This window comes from Falco naumanni, chromosome 2, assembly GCF_017639655.2.
Source record: "Falco naumanni isolate bFalNau1 chromosome 2, bFalNau1.pat, whole genome shotgun sequence".
Lineage (NCBI taxonomy): Eukaryota > Metazoa > Chordata > Aves > Falconiformes > Falconidae > Falco > Falco naumanni.
This window is the reverse complement of record NC_054055.1, coordinates 4,101,645-4,108,723: the sequence shown is the minus strand read 5'-3', so window position 1 is coordinate 4,108,723 and position 7,079 is coordinate 4,101,645.

The window sequence follows — 7,079 nt, the reverse complement described above, 5'->3', positions numbered from 1 at the left end:
CTGATGGATTCAAGTATTCCAAGTGCAGAGCAAAATACTTCATGTTTGTAAGCTATTTAAAGAAGAGGAAAAAGTGGCATTTGGCCACTGAATACCTATTAAATAATGCTATTTACAGCCACAGATGTGGGGGTTAAAAGAGTTTGTTTAGCTTTGCCTTTGGAGAGCTCAAGCTCAAGGAACAGAAACTAACAAAAGACATAAGTAACACTGGGCTTGTGGGTGCTAAACCCTGGACTCTTTTCCGTCCAAGGTATTTCTGAGTGTCTGTAATTCTAATTGCAGGTGAAGGTTTGTTCTATCCCCAGAGGCTGTTTTAAACTGCTGTAAGACACTCGCAGCTACCTAAGACTTTCTAGTCATCTCTATGCAATATCTTACAGGCTCACAGTGAAAAGCACAATAGAAGTCAGATCTTTTTGCTATGAAGGCCCTTGGTTTTGAACTAATAGCAAGGTAAGTCTGTGAGCATCACCTGAAGGGCCACTAAGATATCAGCTGGTACTATAGAAGTACTGGTCTGCATGAAGATGTTTAGAAAAATGCTGAAAATGGGCTCAGGTTATACCACATTAAAGTCCTGGGGGTGGTAGGGTGGGGGTGGGGGTGGGGTGGGGGTGTGTTATTAATTTGGAAGTAAATTTGCTGTTTTTTACACTTCACCATCTCTATCAGCTGCATAAATGGTTTCGTTAATCGATTTCATAAATTTATCAGAAGTTTCCTGAGTGTCCCAAAATACAGATAAACCCTACCTCAGATAGAGAGATTTCATTGTATTTTTGACACATCATCAAGCTGTTCTGGTCACGTTATGTGCATAGAGGAAATCCCCTTTCAGTAGAAGACATCTTCAAGTCAGCTCACAACCATTAGACAACTTTCACAGAAGACATGGAAGGGGATTCTTTGTGCTTCAGAGAGCAAATCATGCTTAGAATATTTATTATTATCCTGGTGCATCGAAGAGCTATTATTTTAATGGAAAACCTTCTTTCTCAGACTCAAACATATATTTTAAGCACATTCTTTAAATGAGATTGGGAAACAAAACATATTTTAAATGAGATACAGTCACGGAGACCAGCAGCACTATCTCAGAACAAGGTGATCTGCACATCAGCTTTTACAAACCAGCTTTATTCTCATGACAATTAGGTTGTACAAGTAGTAATTGGTAAAGTTGGTAATTTCTTTAGGCGCCGAGTGTCTTTTCGCCATGTGGACTTTGGTGTTTGGCACCTGGGCTCTTCCCTGTCAGTCTTCATAGCACAGTTGCAAAATACGGAGCAACAGCCCATAAAATAAACCTAATTTCTGTAAATCACTTATTGCTTTAAACCAGATTGCTTTAAAACCACGCATATATTATTGCTTTGAAGCCTTTGATACACTAAAACACTGTGGTTTGTGGGAAGAGATGTTTGTTTTGCTGGTTTTTCTGAGTAGCTTGAGAGATGTGTTGGTAGACTGAAGTCACCCGACTGAGATAGGCTGCTCTCACATGCACTGAAGTCAACAGATTACATTTAAGCATCTTTGGTGGGGTTTTGATCAAGCTTATGGTGAGGGTTTACATAAAAAACACTTCATCAGGTTATGCTGGCTTGGGATGAGGTTCACCAACTGGTCAAGACACCATGATGCAATTCAGTTCAGCGACGAATGCTGCTGTAGCAGTCATACCTGAATTAGCCCTGATACGCTTTTTTTCAATCTTTTCTCACCAAACTGTGATGAAGTCAATCTGTTCCAACCTTTTTAACTATCCTCAAAGTTTCTCACTAATAGCAAATCCAAGTTTTTCTTCTGCTGCTTTCAAATCTGTTTGTTACTTGTCTTATTTTCAGGGAATGATGGATGCGTGGATCTAATATACTGGCAAACTTTAAGGTTATTGCACTCAGTTTTACTACAGGAATCTCACCCACCGGTTATAGTGTGACCTGGGTATGTGAATCTGATTTTTTTTCTTTGGAAAAGGTATTTGAGCATGTTTACTCCTACAAGAGGGTTGCCAATTAGTTTAGGAGTTGTTTGAAATAGCTTGTTGAAAAATCTAAACAAAAGCTTATTGTCCAAAAGAGCTGGAGGGGTGTCAAGTGGCAGGAGGTTGTAAAAACTGCCTTCAGAGGGATGTTATTACTTCATCACTGTGGCCATAAAGAAAAGCTTTTACCAGGAAGGTTAACAAGTTCAATAAATGTTCAAAGAACCTCACAAAAGCTTCTCAGTTTGGAAAAAACATGAGCTATTTCTTGATGCCTTATGTTTTGAATGTGGTAAAAGAGAACTGTTGTCACACAAAGTCGTGCTGTGATCTTCCCAGGTTTCACAAGCGAGCCAGAATCAGGCCAAGATAGTTTGGGATGAGGATGTTTTAAAATGCCTCCTGGAAATGGCCTTTGGGATTAAAGCCATGAGCCCGCCATGTGCTTACACAGGGACATGTGTGCATTCAACACAGTTTTTTGTGCGGACTACACATGAGCTTTGAGTGAGGGAGTACTTGCATCCTGCTTAATCAAGGCTTGGCAAAGTGCTGTTTTGCCCTTTGAACTGTTGTTGCAATAGTTGGGAAAATGCTATTTTGGATCAGATATCAAACCAAAACCCCAAGTCATTAAACATGCTCTAGAATGGAAGATGCTATACAATTATATGTGATTACTGAATGAACGTGCTTCCTAAGTGAACAGAGGCAGCCAAACCAATTCATTTAACCATACAAACAATGAACTAAAAGGCAGAGCCAGGGGAAAAAAAGAAAAAAAGAAAAAAAAAAGATTAATCAGCTTGGGATAAGGCATAGTATTTTCCAATATTCCCCCCCCCCCCCCCCCAGTTTTCATCTAGTTATAGAAGGCCATATCAGTACTCACTGCTTTGGGATCCCACCAGACACAAATGTTGCAGGTCTTAGCTTATGTAGTACAGTGTTGATCATCCTGAGGACTGTTCTAGAGGTGTGCTGATAATAGTGGGCCAACTCTGAAACTCCCTGTTCTAATGCATATGCTTTGTCTGCTGTTGATGACGCTTCTTGGACTGGTGACAACATGTCTACATCTTCTGTGGTTTTGTCTTTTTAAATTATAGGAGTTGGAAAAGAAATGAGAAAATCTGTTATAGGATCATACATTGAGGTGAAGTGTTAGCCTCTGCTAGCTTAAGCGCATGGCACAAAAATAGCTCAAATGCTATTTTCCCTTGGGATCATTATTCTTTAATAGAAAGTTTCAGTGTATCTGACTTTGAGGGAAGACAAGTGATCGCTCTGGAGAAGGAACTGACAACAGGCAACCTTTTTTGCTCTGAAAGTAATTCTACAACCTCAGATCAGCCTCTAAAGCATCTTTTATGTCAGAAAAATTAAATCAGTTACAGCTTTCTGCTTGCTCACAAGACACTAACTTTGCACAGGACCATCCACACCAAAGCAGCTCAGTAGCCTTTTAGCACATGTGGTCCATCACACCCACCCACCTCAAAGCGATCATTACCAGTCACTCACTCTCACTGGAGACTACATTGAAAGCCCATGTATATCAACCAGAAGATGGCTTCTGATTTCAGTGGAGCATACACTGAGGCCAAAGGCTGGTGGTTCACCACTGAATAAGCACTGGGTCTGCAAGTGGTTGCAAGGACTGTCTTCCAAGGAACAGGCAAAAGTCATAAGCTCCTGTAGAGGTATGGTCATGAAATATCCCTTGCCACATTGCCCGAAGTCCTTGAAGGAAATTGGTCTTGGAATTCTGCTTGACTTAAAGTCCCTCCTTTTACTGCATCTGCATTTTCAACTTACAGAGGTGGTATTATGATTTCCTCACTTAATCTGATGTGTAACGGTTGTGCTTTCCACCCCAGAAGTGGTTGCATTTCACCAATGGACAAAGTAAACCCTTCTGTAGAATATTTATAGAGATATTTAAGGCCCTTTGAATGGAAAGCCTCTGCAGGATGATCTGTTAATGAGTATGAAAGCTAAGCATACATAAGGAGAAAAAATATCAATACACACATTGGCTGGGAGCCCACTGGCTGTGAAGCCTCCCAGGACAGCATTTGTACCGAAACCTTGTACACTAATTGGCTATAAGTGCCTCCAGGACAATATAGTGCTGTTACACCAAATCATCAAGACTTTCTTGATCTTTGACTTACTAGGTATTATTTGTAGTCACAACATTTTGACTGACTCTTCACCGATGAAACCTGTGCATCCATTTAGAAAGAATTTGTTGGAGGGGACATCCAGGCCCTCTGATGTGACAAGGAGGGAAAATGGATGGGTACTACAATTACTACTGCTGTACAACATATCTGGATATGATACCTGACATCCACTCCCTCCAACCAGTCATACAGGACAGCTATATGCAACTTCCTAACCCTCCTGTCAGTCCAGGTTGGATGGGGCTTTGAGCAACCTGGTCTAGCAGAAGGCACAGGAGGGATGGACCTAGATGATCATGAAGGTCCCAAACCATTCCATGATTCTATGTTTCTATGATTCATTGAGTGTCTGAAGACACTCAGCAGCCCAGTCACTTGGTCAGGCATAAACCTGTGGTCAGGATGGTAGTTGTTGTGGTTTAACCCCAGCCAGTAACCAGGTGCCACGCAGACACTCACTCACTCCGCCCTCACCCAAGGGAGTGGGGAGGAGAACTGGAAAGCAATGCAAAACTTGAGGGTTGAGACAAGAACAGTTTAACCATTTTGATAAAATGAAAACAAAAGAACAATAATCATAACAGTTATAATGAAAAGGAGGGAGAAGGGGAGAGGACCAAAATCCAAAGGGAAGGGAGAAAAGAAAGCCAGCAATGCACAATGCAATTGCTCACCACCCACTGACCGATGCCCAGCCAGTCCCCGAGCAACGATCGGCAGCCCTGGCCAACCGCGCTCCAGTTTATATATTGAGCATGATGTCCCATGGTATGGAATAACCCTTTACCAGTTCGGGTCATCTGTTCTGGCTGGGTCGCTTCCCAGTTTCCCGTGTCCTTCCAGCCCTCTCCCTAGCAGAGCCCAAGAAACAAAAAAGTCTTTGACCACCCTTTTCCCACACCAAATCCCAAACACAGCACTGCACTAGCCACCAAGAATAAAAACAACTCTATCCCAGCTGAAACCAGGACAGTGGTCCATGTCTCTTCATGCTCTGTTGGAATTAAAGGCTTGAGGTGGAAAAGCTCAGCTGACAGTACAGAAAATGGGCAACAGCTTGATGGCAGCTATTGGCGTCTACAGCAAACTCTAGTCAGAGAATTTAGTGTTTGGAGAGCTGAGCTAGTTTCTCTAAAACTCATACTTTCAGGGTGGGACAATAGAAATAAATGTCAGTCCAGCTCTTTCTGATGCCTTGGAGAAGGTTATTACACAACAATGTTTATATTAAGGAATCTACAATAAGTGTTTTCGGGATGCCGTGCAGTGGGAACATGGGCTCTTGGCACAGAGGCTAATATTTGGCTTGGTCACACAACAGGAGGACCATCCTGCACCGTGTAACCTCAACCAAAGCACAGCAGAGAAGCACAGAGCAAAGCCAGGGACTAGTTTGGGAAAAACTGATGTGTGATCAGCTAACAAGGATGGATCAGATCTGGGAGAAACCGGGGAACCAGTCAATGATCAGACCATGGATGGAATTCAAATTCCCACCAGGCTTCTCTTATAGCTTGTTATAGCCTGTTAAAACATCCTGACCCCCAAGTTTCCCAGCACAGAAGAAAAGATAATCCCAAAGCAGAGTAGAGAAAGCTCCGCATTGGCATTTTTCTTCCTGCCCTTCCACCTGCAAAAGGTGGTCCCTTGAACCCCTGGCAGAAGTAGGCAAAAAAATGCCCAATTTTGTGATGGTTCAGATTTTCCTTTAGAGGGAAAAACCTAATTTAACTGAGTTGTTGCCAAATAATACCATTTTCCTGAGGATCATTTTACAGCATGAAGCTTAGAAGGATTTGCACGGTAGAAATTCATTTGTTATTCTATGTGGTACTGCTACTTGGGTTAAAGTGACAAAATATTCATGTAGTGGGTAATGCATCCATTTCTGCTCTGTGCCTCCTCCTCGTACAAGGCCGTTCCAGTCCAGGTTAGTAGTTTCTCAGCATTGCTACTGGGCATTTCCCCAAAATGCTTTCGGTTTTTTCTTATCACGGAGTTACTAACAGGGACCTCATGAGGGCAGCATGTCCTCTCTTTTTCTTTTTTCCACCTCTTTCCTCAACACTGCTCTGCTTCCAGACCAAGTCAAAAAAAGAGCTGTGTATGCACTACAAAGGGCACTAAGCTGCTTTAATTAATGAGGGTCTCAAAGGCAAGCTGGTGATATCCCCCCTCGCAACACGCTGGTGCTATACAAATTATTGCTGCCCTGCTTTGCAGATAGGGAAAAAGCAGCTAAGTAAACCCACGTAACATGCTCAGAATGCCCTGACTTGGCAATCAAGGAAGGAATAATCATTGCAGGTGGCTTGCACCCAACTGCCATGCTTTTTCCGTAAATTTAGTCATGCACCCTTTTGTTCCAGTTCCGTTTGCTGGAGGGAGAGCTCTGATTTGAGGCAAAGGGGACAAAACAGGACAGAAACTATGTCTATGTATGAGGAAGAAGAGGTGACATTGGCAAGTTCCCTCTTCTAGCCTGTACAGAGGCACAAAACCAGGCTGAAAGCCCCCAAGCTACCTTCCTTCCCTTTTTAACAGGTAAGTTTGAGAGCCAAACCCCAGCAAGAAGGGAAGGGAAATGCATCTGTCAGGAAGGGGCAAGTAAGGGAGTGCGAGAAGACTGAAACCAGAAAGGGACAAATTTATCAAGACTCTTGCAGGCATAATGAGGAATGTTAGGATGACGGGGAGATCTCAAAGCACTGGAGAAGCTCAAATGTACTTAGTATCAAGCTAAACAACTGCAGAGGAAGGGGGGAGGTTGCTGAGCTAAGGCAAGACAGGGCCACAGGAAAGCAAAGATGTCCATTTCCCAGAAGAGACTGTCAGAACGATTTTGGGAGGGCTGGTCTGTCATGGGCAGGAGCCTACCTCTTGTTATGGCCAAGGGAAGA